We start from the raw sequence: 15,167 nt of genomic DNA, 5'->3' as shown, positions 1-15,167 counted from the left end.
AGTCTGATAACTTTCCCCCCAAACAACAGTGATTGCAATTGTTTTCTAGAAACTTCTTACAAGTGCCACATTTGGCAGTACAAATGAGTTTGAGTGTAATAGCCCAGAGATTTCTATACAGTTGAATGTCTACAATGGTAAAATGTGCCACTGTGACAGTTACAGTGGCTTATGTTTTTCATAGTAATTCAGATGAACTCCTATTTTTGATAGTAAATGTCATTTAATAGTGTACTTGCCATTTGAGCCTCACTGCAAAATTAGTGCAGAGGAGAAAACAATTTTTAATGTAATCTTATTTTACCTCATATACTGTACATTCCAAAAACTCTAAACTTTTTAAAGATTATAGATACACTACCAAACATATCACTTTAAAATTGTATAAGGTTGAACTTCATACAAATGAAAAAATATAATCTCCTAAAAATACGTAAACTATGTAGCAAAAATAGCTTTAAAATCCATGGAAAATAAAAGTTGTATCATTCTTTTTTGAGATATGTTTATTGTATTTATATACATTCATTATTTGCTACCTCTTTTAGAAAATGAAATGTTAAGATCTCCCCTCTTCTTGCAATGGGCCTACAACAATTTTTTCAACAGTATTCAAATCTTCAACACGAGAGGACCCATATTCAAGAAGGTAAAGTCCAGTAAATTAAAGAATTAAATTAGAAGTTTTATTCTAGTGACTTGATTTTATGCAATTCATTAGATATCTTGCTTCCTTTATAAAGAATAAAGATGAGTCTGAGGTAAAGTTCCACTGGAAAGAAAATCTTTGACCTTACCTTTCCTGCATTCTTCACTTATTTCCTAGTACCTTCTTTCTCCTGCCCCCAGGGGCATAACCTTCCTGATACTGGCACTGCCATCTGCCCCCAGGTCTGCCCTCCACCAGAGTTCAACATTCCCTCCTACTCATACCATGCCTGCAAGTTCACACGTATACTGGAAGCTCAGTGTTCCCTCTCACTCATCCCCTGTTAAAATTTCCATCCCACAGACCTCATCCGGGGATGCATTGCTTTTTAAAATCCAGGTGGATCTCTAATTGCAACAACGGCAAGTACCACAATCAAGTTTAAAATGTTAGGGTGGGAAATAGGAGATATTTTGGATGTAGGAGCATCACTCTACAGAAGCAACTAAGTATGAGACCAGCCTTGAGAAGAATATTCTGATTTATAGTGTTGCACGTCACCTCATTTTTTTTTTCCTGTAGATTGGAAATAGGAATTTTATGCGTCATGTTTGAGCATTTTGTGGCTTGGTCTCCAACATAGATACCTTCTCACCATCATGAACAGATTTTCTGCAGGGAGGATCCCATGTGTATGGTGGCTCAATCAGGCAAACCAACTGCAAAAGAAAATGGTTCCCCAAAACCTAAAACCAGTCATCCCGTAACCTAACCACCTGCCACCCACAAGTGATGAGAATGCCACATATTTTAAAAGAGATTTTTAAGTATTCTATTTTCATGTAACTTTTTAAGATAATGTATATGCCATTGAGAGTATCCCTTTATTTATTCATTATTTTCTCCCTGGTACCCTTAAAGGGGAGAGAAGACTCAAAAAGAGAAAGTTGACAGAAGAGCTAAGATTTTAATATTTGTGGTCCTCACATCCTCAGAGTCTGGAGTGGTGTCTTCAAATGTTTAGATGCTATGAGGCCAACTTGCATCTTATATAATAAACACAATGATAACTTGCTACGGGAAATCTGCCAAAAGAGTTTTGCAACTGGATAGATTTTGAAGCCATGTGATGCATTCAAATCATAATAGCATCTATTGGCCACTCACTGTGTGCCAGGCATTGTGTTCAGTGCTTTACCTTAGTTATCTCATGCAATCCTCTTAATTGCTCTATTAAGTATAAACTGAAGCACAGAGAAGTCAAGCATCTGGCAAAGGTAGCATGGCTAATAAATGATGGAGGTGAGATCTGAATCCACGTGATTGGTCTAGTGCCCCCACGCTTGACCACTATCCTCTGCTTGCTCCCAGAAGTCTTGAATTCTAAGAAATCAAAATAATAGTTGACTTTAATATTCCATTTATGATAGCATTTATTGAGTATGCCAGGCATTGTGCTAAACACCCATATCCAAACAACCCACAGCCCTGTAAGGATTGAACAGAAATCAGACAAGGAGAATCTGGTACAAGTGTATCAGACTAAATGAGAAGCTCTAATTTATTTCCTCTAGGATTTCATCATTTGATACTTTGACTCCCATTCTGAGCCCACACCTAGCCCTAGGATAACCCATTCTCTTAAATACTTACTCATCCAAGAATGAAATCTCTTTACCACAAATGAGAAGCTAATGTGTTCAGAAAAGGAATATAGCTACAATGTGGATGAACCTCGAAAACATTATGCTAAGTGGAAGAAACCAGACATAAAAGTTCACATATTGTATGATTCTGTTTATATGAAATATCTAGAATAGGTAAATCCATAAAGACAGGAGATTAGTGTTTGCGAGGAGCTGCAGCGAGGAGGAAATGGAGAATAACTGCTTAATGGGTATGGGGTTTTATTTTGGAAATGTTTTGGAACTCAACAGAGGTGGTGGTTGCACATTGTGAATGTATTAAATGCCACTGAATTGTTCACTTTCAGTTAATTTTATGTTATGTGAATTTCACCTCTATATTTTAAAAAGGAAATATAAGATAGACCTAAAGACTGATATACAGATAGCTTAGGACTAGAGAATCCTGGACATCGAGTCAATAAAATAAATTGACCTAGTCATTAAATCCATTTTGCTAAGGACACAGGCCAACTTCTCACTTCCTTTTCAAACTTTCCAGACCTCCTTTGGTGTTCCCACTCCTTTCAGTCAGAGGGTTGTGCCTGCCTGGTTTACAACTGAAATTTTTATGGATATCCTTGATATCTATTAAATGATTTGGCCTGCCCAGGCCTAAGTTATCAGCTCTATCTGACTCAATATTTCTAGGATGACCCGTGGTCTTAGAGAAGAAATTATCTTCTTTTACAGTTTACCAATGAGAACTGCTATGCAGTAAAAATGTTCATATATAGTATTATAAGACCTTTTCTCTCACAGCCTATATTCTGAAAAGTAATCTAGAAAACCTCTGAGGAAAGTTCATGTATTAGGTGCTCAAGTAATAATATTAGTAGAATTAATTTATGATTCTCTAAATTTTATTCAGACCCATTTAAACCAGCATGAAGTCTAGTGTCCTATGATACTTTGAAAAACTTGGAGTCCATTCATTATAAATCTGGCTCAAGGTGACCTCAGAGGGGTGAAAACGTTAAAACTGTAAAGGCCCAGGGAGTACACATTTCCAGAAAGAGCGCACACAGTTTATGACAATATAGTTAAGAATTACTTTTTTTAAAGAAGAAAAGGACACCAAGTTTTAAAAGATACTATAAATCCTCTGTAAATAAAAGAGTATGATACTGCCATTCATTTGGAAAAATAGAAATAAACTGAAAAAGCAATGAGGGGACTAGCCCCACTAAATTATAAAGCTTCAATAACTTATAATACCAGCACAAAAAAACTAAAGGAACTGAATAGAAAGCCCATAGTCTCAAGAAATAGAAAATAAAAAATGGAAAAACCATTTTTCACTATCATTGGCAAAAAGGCAAAATTTTGGTTACACACTGCGTTGGTAACACTGTAGAGAAACAAGACACATTGCTGGGGGAGTTTAAGCCGTACAGTCCCTACGAAGGGAAATTACACTCTGCGTATACTCTTTGATCAGGCAAGTCCACTGACAAATATTTATCCTACGGATCTAATCACAAACGTGTGACATATTGGACAACACTATTCACTGCAGACCTTTTTGTAACAGCAAAAGATTAAAAATTACCTGAATGAGCAACAATGGGAAACTGGTTAAACAAATTGTACACCCAATGCAATGGAACACTGTGCAGCTGTAGCAGAAAGAATACAGTAGCCTTCCATTAACTGATCTGGAAAGAACAACAAGATATTAAGTTAAAAAGCAAGGTGCAGAATAATAGAATCCGACCAGGTGTCCTAGTCTTCAAGTCTCCTGGGTCCAGGCACCGGACAGGTGAGTGAATGAGCGTTCAGATGATGTCAGCCCCCAACTGTTGAGCCACTCCCAGCCTTTGAGTCTTTGCAGCTGAGGTCCCAGACATCATGGAGCAGAGACAAGCCATCCCTGAATTCCTGACCCACAGAATTAGCACAATAAAATGGTTGTTTTAAGCCACTAAGTGGTTGAAATTTTTGTTATGCAGTAATAGTTACTGGAACACGTAGTTCAAATTCCAAAATACAAAGTCCTAGGGACTAGCCCAGTGGCATAGCGGTTAAGTGCGACTGCTCCACTGCAGTGGCCCGAGGGTTCGCAGGTTCGGATCCCGGGACGCACCACTTGTCAAGCCATGCTGTGGCAGCGTCCCATATAAAGTAGAGGAAGATGGGCACAGATGTTAACCCAGGGCCAATCTTCCCAGGCAAAAAGAGGAGGATTGGCATCAGATGTTTGCTCAGGGTTGATGTTCCTCACAAAAAAATTAAAAAATAAATAAAAAACCAAGTCCTTGGCCAAATATTCAGGGCACTCCCACCCACCCCACCTCCATACCGCTGAGGTTGGAGGAGACCAGGTGACTTCTGGCCAATGAAATGTGAACAGCAAAGACATTCGTCACTGTATTCATTAGGAGTCAATCAGGAAAACAGATGCCACTTGTCGTTTAACAGGGATAATTTAACATTGGGCATCAGTTTAACAAGTGTTAAGCCAGCTGACTTGAAAAAGCAAGCAAGTGACACAGAGATCATAACTGCAGGAAAAAGCTGCCACTTTTGGGGATGGGAGCAAAGGGAAGATGTCGAGGATATCAGAACCTAGAAGGTTAGCGTAGGAGCCCTGGGAACTGGAAGTCAGACCTCTGAGGAGCTGCTGCCTGCCTGCTGTTGCTGGTGATTCTGTTTGTCTGAAGGAGCTGGAGACTGGAGCCAGTGTTGCTGGGAGGGCACAGGGCCATTGTGGGACGACACTGAAAGGAACACAAGCAAACAGGAAGGAGCAAGTGCCTTCTCCACTCCCCCTGCCCTCCAGCATACCTATTGATAAGCCTAACGCAGCCAGTGGGCAAAGGAGAGGAGCAGTTTGCAGAATCCCAGAAGGGTGGATTTGGAGCCGAGACAACAGCTTAAAGTTGGCACAGTCACTTTCAGGTGGAAGCATTTAAGAAGTGGCCTCTATTTTCTCTCTCTCCTACCTTAGAGATTATGGGAGCATCTGCTCTTACAGAGATGTCATATGATCAAAGTAGCCTGAAACAGTGAGCCATCAAATGAAGATAACTTCTCTGGACCATCCCCAAGACTCAAGGCAGACTCTAGGGGAACAAGAAATAAATGTGTGAGCTGTTAGGCCACCGGTCTTTGGAGGCTGGCAGCATAACCTCACCCCTCCTCTGCACTGACCACGCACTTCACCTGCAGACATGGCCCGTTTACAAGGGACCCGCCCCCAGCCACCTGTATGGGTGACACAGGCTGTAGCATAGGGGCAGCTCTCTAGTGAGGCGGATGTGAAAGGCAAGAGTCTGCTCAATGATGCCTCAACCCAATATGTCAGGGGAGTGGGGTAGGTAACAAGGGCTCTGGGAGCATGAGAGACAACACTTGCATCCCACTGAGGGCCTTGGGAAACTTGGCCTGGAAAGGGTGACATTTTGGGTGCCCTTGAAGGACAAATGGGTTGGACTTTTGACAGAGATGGGAGGAGAGCTAACAGCAGGGGCGAGGGCATGGGGGCCACAAAGCATAGATTTGACTGAAGAAAGAAATAGATGAAGGGCTAGAATGGACCCAAGGGTAGCCTCTTTCTTTTGTAATTATTATGATTAATAAGAAGAACTAACAGTTACAGAAGGCTCACTGTGTGCCAGGCACCAAGCTAAGGACCTATGTTTACTCGTTGGAACTACACAGTGAGGTGGGTCCTGGTATCAGCACCCCTATTTACAGATGAGCAGGAGGCTCACAGACACTAAGTAACTTGCCCAAGTTCACATACCAACTGCCCCCTGAGAGGACTTCAGCACCCACACTCTTCATCACTCTGTTCCGAGTCTCTTGAGGAAAGTCCCCACACGGAGGATGGAGGGACACCCCAAGGATAAACTTCCTTCTATCTCCATTCCATTCCCCCAAAATGGAGTGAGAACATTTATATTCCTAATTCCTGAGACAGAAAGTTATACCTATGCAGCCCCTTTAAGAGGTAAAAATAACGAACAATAACAACTCTGTCTACGTAGAAGATGAATATTGGGGTGAAGGTGCTCAGAAATCTCTCCTTGTTACTTTATGCAAGTATTCCTTATTGTACGTACACGGCCATTGTGGGGCAACCTGACTGAGCTCTATTGAGGTCTGAAGGGTAGATGGTGTTTTTAAAAAATTGGAAGGAGGGGAGGCAGGAGCAGATTACTCAGATAACTCAGAGGTAGTACTTGTGGGTCTTTCCAGATGTTGTAATTCAAGTCAGTTGCATCATAAGTAATGTTTATAGCTTTATTTTTATTTTCATCTTCATGAACATGTTGAGGTTTCTGCTATTACAGAGCTGAGAGACTTGTGGCTTACATCTCAGCATCTCCTTAACTTTGAGGGTGGTACCACACTTCAAGCAGTAGTGGCATTGAGACAGCTAAGTGTGTTCCTGTGGCTGATGGGTGCAGAAGATGCCACCGACCACATTATGGCAGAGAGGGTGTGGCGAGGGGAGCCCAAGCGGGTCCCAGGGTGAGCTGCTGTCCCATGGGAGCCAGGATGGCCATTCTTGACCAGGGACTGTTGATTGAGGGGGTACTGGAATTTACAAGAGGGTTTTTTCAAAGTCCTGTGCCCTCTTCCCAGCCACCGCTCACAGGGACTCGCTCCCTCTCCACCACCACCCTTGATAATGGCTGCCATGGTGAGCCTGTCTCTCTCTTAGGAAAAACTAGGACCAAGAGAATATTGCTAAAGAAACAGTCATGGAGTAATAGGAATCTGTGCAGCCCACAAAGTCTTGCCTGGATTTACCCTACCATACCCTGCAGTACAAAGAGAAACCTAGGAAAGCCTGAGGCCCCAGGTCAAGTAGCGGTCAGGTCCTGGAAGTGAGGTTCAACCACAGCTGACACTTCGTCTTCTCTGCGAAGGATTCCCCCTCCTGGGCCAGCTTTGCCATTTCTGCATTTTATTAAATAAGATGCTATTTCCTGGCACCTGAGTCTAGAGGAGCCAGCAAGTCTTGCAAATGAAGAAGCGACTGGCATGAAGCCCACACAGCCGCCGCGTGAGTGATGGGGGCTGTGGGGTGCACACAGAGTGGGTGCCTGTCTAACGATGACAGCTGCTACTCAGCTTGGATTGCCATGGCCATTGGGGAATGTGGGCCAAGCGCTGCCAGATCTTCCCATTTTGCAAGACAAGCTGAAAATCTGGAACTCTACATGAAATTTCCCAAGTGTAAAAGATTGGCTCAAAATGTTATGGAATGTGTGTCAGTTGCCATGTGCATTCACTTTTCAACCTCTGTCTCATACCCTACTCTTCTGTGAAGAAAAGAGTGTAAAACCTATAGAGTTTTTACAAGTTTCAACAGGTACATTGCAAGTTATGGATACATCCCAAGGCTCCTTAAAACTTTCCGTATCCTTCCATTTGTCCACAAAATCTAGTTTCCCGAAAATAAGCTGGAAGACACTTTCCTAGCAGAATCTGGATCATATCAACCACTCCTAATGTTGGTAGTGTTATGGTCTATAAAGCAAGAGGCCACACAGCACAGTGGTTATGCCCATGGACTCAGGAAGCAGACAGCACTTCCACTTTCTGTGCTTTGGTGTTCTCACCTATAAAATGGACATACTGAAAGGACCCACCTCATAATGCTGCTGTTGAAGATGAAATGAGTTAACATATGCAATACTGGAACAGTGCCTTGCACACAGCAAATGTTAGTTTCATTTTTATCCAGGACATCCCAGGCTGCCCAAGGTCAACCTGTGAGGCCTCCAGCCATGGGCCAATGGCCTATTGATGATACCAGCCTCTTGCTTCCAGGGACACAGGGTCACAGCTGGGCCAGACTAGACTCACTCTTGCCCCACACAAGCACCGGATGGAGAGGTATTCATAGGGTAGAGGAGAGAGGTGTCCACATACTTGGTCTACTGAGAATGTCCTCTTCTTCTCAACAGATGAAGTATGAAGTCAGTAAACTGGTGGTGACCTTAGAAATACCAAATAGAAAGCAGATTTAGTCATTCTCCAGATATCTGGTCCCATTTCTTCCTAAAACATGGAATGCCAAGCCATTATAATAAGGGTTCAGATCTTCCCTCTGGGTTAAGTCATGCCTGAGGCACAAAGGAACAATGTTGTGGAAAAGGCCTGCTATCAGTCCATCTCTCCATATCAGTATTCTATCTTGAACTAGATTATCAATGAACACTTACTGAACATCCACTATAATCAGAGTACTGTTCTCAACCACTTGGAATTATAAAGAAAATAATAGTACCTGGTTCTGTAGAAGCTTATTCATTCCCTAAGTTAACAAATATTTATTATAAATTCTCACTTTGTACCAGGTACTGATCCAAGCACTAGGAAAGAGCACAGGACACAATAGATTAAAGCCCTGCTTTCTGGAGCACACAATGTTGGGAGAAGGAGGGAGAAAGATAACAAACAAATAGCTAAGTAAATTAAATAGTAGGTCAGTTGGGAATAAGCTATAGGGAGAGAATACAACAGAGGAGAGGAGTGTCCAAATGTGTTGGCGCCACTCACATAAACAGTAATCTTTACCATACATATTAAAGATTTTCTTCTTCTTATCTTTAAACTAAATCAGGGTATAAGGCGTTGCTCCAGTTTCTGATGCCTATCTAGTAAAACAAAAGATTATCAGGAACTAAGACCCGATGTCTGCCCCACCTGGAGACCAGATATCTGCCCCATCTGGAGACCAGATGCCTCCCCCATCCAGAGATCAGACCCCTATATAAGTGGCCTGTAGTCTTTGTTCTGTAAGATGGTTCTTTTGGACAGTAGTCAGCCGTCTTTCCCCTTGCTAGCAGGCTGTAATAAAACCCTTTCTCTCCTACCGCCTTGCCTCTCAACTATTGGCATGTCTTGCAGCGGGAAGACAACCCCCCTTGGGTGGTAACAAATTTGGCAACTCTGGTGGGACATTAAGTCCTGCTAATGGCCAGTTGACCTCAGACGGGCAACCTGTCATGTAAGTCCCTAGCAGCTGCCGAGGCTCTTTTTGTCTTGAGGATCTGCCCTTCCTGCTTTCCTGTACCAATGCCAGCTGCCTCCTAATGCTGACTATGGTAGGAAGAGAAATGGCTATGTCTGGCTAGTCCACAGGCTCAATCTAGAATAGGGTAAGTTGCCTCAGGGACGCCCATGAACTCCCTTTCCCTCCATCTGAGGTCTTTCCATTTACGGCAGGGCCATCTGGGGTCCAATAGGATGATCTGGGCTCACACTTGGAATGGGAACACTTGTAGGACTTTTTACCCTAAATCTGGGAACTAGTTTACTGGTGTCTGGTTTTCTGTGTCTGTGTCTATGTCAGTAAACAGCTTAAAATTGGCTGCTTGGGAACTGAGTTTCTCGGTGATTATAACAAACTCTCTTTAGAAATTACCTTATTTGTTACAGCCACCTTGAGAAAAGCCCCCTAAAATGGGGATAACTGTAAATAGCTGGCAATATAACCCAGGACAATTTAAGATTACAGTGGTCATTTGGGGCTCTTTTTGAGCCTCCAAACCAAGGAACAAGAAAAAGTTTTTAATCTTTAAAGAGTTAAAGGCTCCACTTTTCAACATAAAGGAGCTGTAAGTGTTTACAAAGAACTGCAGAATCTTACTAAGCTTGTTTTGTGTCCTGAGGGCTTGGCTTGACAATCGTAGGTTGGGGTAGGACAAAAATGTGGTTGCACTCCATTTTGCAGTAAGGGATGGCTGGACAGAAATGCAGGTTGCACTTCCATTTGTGGCTAAGTGTCCTACCAAACTGCCATCAGCCTCAGGGAAGTTACATTGGCCATTAGAAGAAAGCCTTGGCTTGGCCTTCATTCTGAGTGTCTTGGTTTCAGGGATGCCAAAAAATTTTCGTGATCTGGTTCTAGCTGCAGCAAAAATATACTTTTGATCAGCAGTGTCTAAATTCTGAAACAATGGGAAATGCTAATTCAATCTCTACCTGTAGCCTCTTAGGCTGCATTTTCCCAAATTGGGCAACTTTTAGCTAGGAGTATGTAGTACAAGCTACTGAGTACTCACTGGTTTATTGATCTTCTTCTCTCAGAGATAGTCACTATTATCCTTTGTCTTTTTTTTTTTTTTTTTTGGTCCTTTGTCATAAAAAGGAAAAACCATAAGGCAAGACAGAGGCATCTCTATAAGCCTGTTGTCTGGGAATATGTCACAAGATGAAAGCTTTTGCTAAGGGCATCTTGGAAGCCAAAAAGGCCACAAGTTTGGTGGGCAGGGGTGGAGCAGTTAAGAGCCATAGGGCACTCCCCACCTCAAGAAGACTCCCACGACAGGACAAGTTGGTCATAGAACAGGGCAAATGACACAGGTCCCCTGCCAACGTCAAGAAAATGTCTGTGCAACAAGGTACTCTGTAAAACCACACACAATCCCCAACCCCACGACACCTCCCTCCTAGTATTAATTTGGTTCCAGAGTCCCAAGCCTTAGCTAAAGCTGTTAATGTGCATATAAGATGAGGTTTTTTTCTTTCATTTTGTTCTCTGTGTTGAGAGCTTGGCTTTGTGACCTTTCTGGTCTCTGCCACCAGGAGGATGCACGTACTGGTGTGCATCTTGGCAGCCAGTCGAATAAGACTGGGGTTCCAAGATGCACTCTCTTTGTCTGGCTGTGTCAGCTCTCAGAGGAGTTTGTCATAAGGGGTCCCAGCTGTTTTCATAAGGGGCCTTTGTCATCTCAACCTTTGTTGCTTGATAATGCTGGCACTGAATGCCTGTGCAAGGAAGGGATTTGCTTTCTTAGACTATTTTTAGGAGTGAACTTTCTGGATGTGGTGAGGGCTGCTTCTTTTACACTCTCTTGGGAATGCCCCTTGCATCCATGGTTAAGCTGTAAAAGGCTTATTGGTTTGAGTTGCTACTAAGATCCTACTCATCAGTGTGGCCAGATGGTGAATCATTTAAATTGGAAAAACTTCTAAATTGAAAAAATTTTTAGAGAGCTCTCATCATAATTGTTTTATTGGTAACTATCAAAAGACTAAATTAAAAAGAAATATAAAAAATGATGAATAGTCTTAAGACCCTGACTCAGGCTACAATTAAATTGAGAAAAATGTAAAAGTATAAGTGTTGATAAGATTATAAAGATTGGAATGTTTGAGCTAATTTTATTTAAAGGGGTTATATCAACTTTACCTCAGACTTTTTAAAGGTGCCAAACATTGTCCTGAAGTTTTAGAACACAAAAATCTTTTGATTCACCCCTTAAGTTAAAAATTTCTCTGATATAAGGAAACAATTGGAAAAAATGTAGCTGGAGGGGTGAGTCAACCTCTTTTGTCATTCAGACCGTAATCCAGTTCTTTGGGAATTGTAAACAACAGTTTTTGTCTTACAAATCTCTGCAAGGCAGGAGGTATGGCTCTAGAAAGCAGTTCAAAGTTCACTTGTCCTTTTGCCAATCCCAAAGCCTGCCCTGTTCTTCTCAAAATGCTCCTAGATATTGAAACTGATAAGGCAAATATGCCCCATCTAGAAAAAAAGAAAAAAAAACTTGACTGCTTTCTCTGTGCCTTTATGATGTAAATTTTCTGCTCCCATCTTCTCGAGGATCTAAGAGCCATTGTTTGAAATGCAAATGTTTCTCAGAATCTAGTGAGTTTTATATTGCACCTGATTCATAAAAATTTAATGGAAGCTGTAAGGTCTCTGTTTGTGTCTACCTGTGTGCTCATGTATGTATATATATGTGATATTTTACCTCCAGATGGTATGGCCAAAATTAAGAGCTCTGTTTAATTGGCTTACAGTAAGCACCTACAAAATTTATTTCTAAATGTAACAGAAACTAACCCAAATGTCTTTCAAGTTAACATGATATAAGCTAATCTCTGGTAAATGAAAGCTTGTTTAAGTTTGTTGGTTTGATTGAAATAGGCATGTCCTCAGAGTTGTCAGTATTTGGATATGATGCCGACATGCAGCCTGGGTTTACAAGTCAAATAAGCTCATGTTATCCCTGTTACAAATTTGTCAGGGAAATAATAGCTTTAAATGATAGCTAATTTTGTCTAATGTCTGATGAAGTTTTCATGGGTAATCGAAACACAATTGCTGGAAACAAATGATTTAGATAGATGAAAATGTGTAAGAGTTTTGGGGTACAATAATTATGTTTTATGGCCTGCATACTTGAAAAAAACAGCTTCCAAATTCTTTTTGATAACTTAAAACTTTAGAGTTTTGCTAAATTAAGTTAAATGATAAAAATTTGTTGAGTATCCAGGTCATTTCCACATAAGACAAAATATTAGATGTTGATTATTAAGCATAGATTTGTCTGTCTTTGGTTTCTTATCTCAGAGAAACTAAAAAAAAATGCTTGGGTTTGTTGATAGACAGGTTTTGTACATGCTGAGGAATTTTCTATAAGAAAGCATATATTTCTAGAAAGTCTGCATAAAAGGAAAGTAAAATATTTTCAGTAAGGAAGGTATAAATAATAAAAATATTTGTTTTTTGTTAAGAAAGATAAATTTGTCCTAAAGTACAAAAAAAGTATAGAAAAAAGGAAACTTGGGACAATTTTGAATGTAAAAAGTAAGTGACAGTTTGTGAATGTAAAACCCTGAGGAGTTTTATGCATGGTCAAGTTAGCTAAAATTAAAGTAAATCCAATTAAGTAAATGAGTTGTAATGTTAAAAGTAGTCTGGTGCAAAATTAGAATTTGGTTTTCTCTCTCTTAAAAGGATAACTTTCCTGAACTTTTAGTCTGCTCTTGATAAACAGATTATGAAAGGTTTTTTCTTTGAGTAGTCTACCAGAAAGGCAGGGATTTTTTGTTTTATCAAAATAAATTTCCTGTATTTTTATCAGTTATTTAATCACAGGTGCTAAAGTTTTTCTTACAACTATTTAATTTTCTGCATTTGCCTGAAAATCTTTAATTGTCACCATGGTTAAATGGATAGCTAAGCATTATTTCATTATCTATGATACTATGTTGGTAAATGTTATTGACATAAGTGTTTTAAAATTATATAACATTCCTAAAATTCTGATCTGTCCTGGTTATCAGTCATAACTCTAGTTAGTATTTTAAAGTGTTGTAAGTCACAAAATTAACCAAATTTCTTTGTCAATTGCCATTTTGAAGTCTTTTGTCTTTTACAGACAGTTATTGTTTTACTCTGATGCTTTTGCAAAATATGTTTCATCTTCAGAGGAATTCATGGAAAGGACTCTGACACTTTAGAATATAGGTTTCTGATAAACTTTCAGATCATAAAACTGAACTGGGTAAGAAATTACAAAACTCTAACAGAGAAACTGATGACTTCATGAAATTGCTAACAGAAAATTAAGATCAGGAATTGATTACACAGGACTGAATGAATTGATGAGGATGATTATAATTTTTATGACTTTGCATTTGAGATATTGTTGATTTTTTAATGTTTTGTTTTCCAGATTTAAGGAAACCTTTTTCTCTTAAGCTACCGTAACGTATAACAATTTGGTAATACCTTTGTAAGCAGAATTGAAACCTTTACCTTTTTCTCCCTACCTGATTCCTCTAAACTCTTAGTGAGTGAGTGAGTATTGTTATTTTAATGGCAATATAGTTATTTGCATAAGTTTACTAAGAATCTGTTCTCCTTATAACAGAACACAATTGGAAACACTGGTTATATTACCAAAGCTTTGACTGGAATGTCATATTTGAGAGAAACATGCAGACTCAGATATGACAAGACAGTTTTTGAAGAACAAAGGTTGACTTTATGAAATAAAGCCACTTGGAAATACTGGCCTGGTACCTTGCTTACAGAGTTCCTGGAAACCTTACCAGGTGAGTAAAGAAGGTCACTTCTCTGGCAGGTGCAAGGAACCTCAACAATAATTTGGAGAACCTCAAGAGAAGAGAGGAACTCACCTGAATCTATTCCAGACACAGTCTGATGACAAATCCTTGGCTTGGCATTCCTGGCCTCGAGAGGCCAAGCAGATTTATTTTATTGTTTTTTATTTTTTATTTTTTTTAATTTTTATTTATTTTTTCCCCCAAAGCCCCAGTAGATAGTTGTATGTCATAGCTGCACATCCTTCTTAGTTGCTGTATGTGGGACGCGGCCTCAGCATGGCCAGAGAAGCGGTGCGTCGGTGCACGCCCAGAATCCGAACCCAGGCTGCCAGCAGCAGAGCGCGCACACTTAACCGCTAAGCCACAGGGCCGGCCCTTTTTTTTTTTTTTTAAATTTTTTATTTTTTTTTCCCCCAAAGCCCCAGTAGATAGTTGTATGTCATAGTTGCACAGCCTTCTAGTTGCTGTATGTGGGACGTAGCCTCAGCATGGCCGGAGAAGCGGTCTGTCGGTGCGCGCCCAGGATCCGAACGCAGGCCACCAGCAGCGGAGCACATGCACTTAACCGCTAAGCCACGGGGCCGGCCCCCAAGCAGATTTAAAAGAGCCTATATGATCAATGGCTATTCTTACTGCAATTATGTAAATAATTGGATCAAGTTTTATTGAAACTAGACTTATTTTGCAAACCGGTTAGTCTTAATTTGACTATATTTGGTAAAAACGAGGGTGATTTTAGAGAGAAAAATTATGTTTCAGTTGAAACTATAGTACACATACATGGATATTAGATTCTACTTCTATTCATTGTCCTTGAGGTTTTTGTTTTACATATGTTAACTGGACTGGATCCTGAATTCTTCTAGTCTCCTGAAATATCTGGCTACACCTGAACTCTTCTAGTCTCCCGAAATATCCGGCCACAAATCTCCAAACTAACATTTTGCATCATTTTCATTTGAAATCATTGAGAACTGCACTTGCCCTCTTTCCTGCAGTCTTGCAAA

The sequence above is a fragment of the Diceros bicornis genome, chromosome 9 (assembly GCF_020826845.1).
Source record: "Diceros bicornis minor isolate mBicDic1 chromosome 9, mDicBic1.mat.cur, whole genome shotgun sequence".
Taxonomy (NCBI): Eukaryota; Metazoa; Chordata; class Mammalia; order Perissodactyla; family Rhinocerotidae; genus Diceros; species Diceros bicornis.
This window is presented reverse-complemented; position numbering follows the sequence as displayed.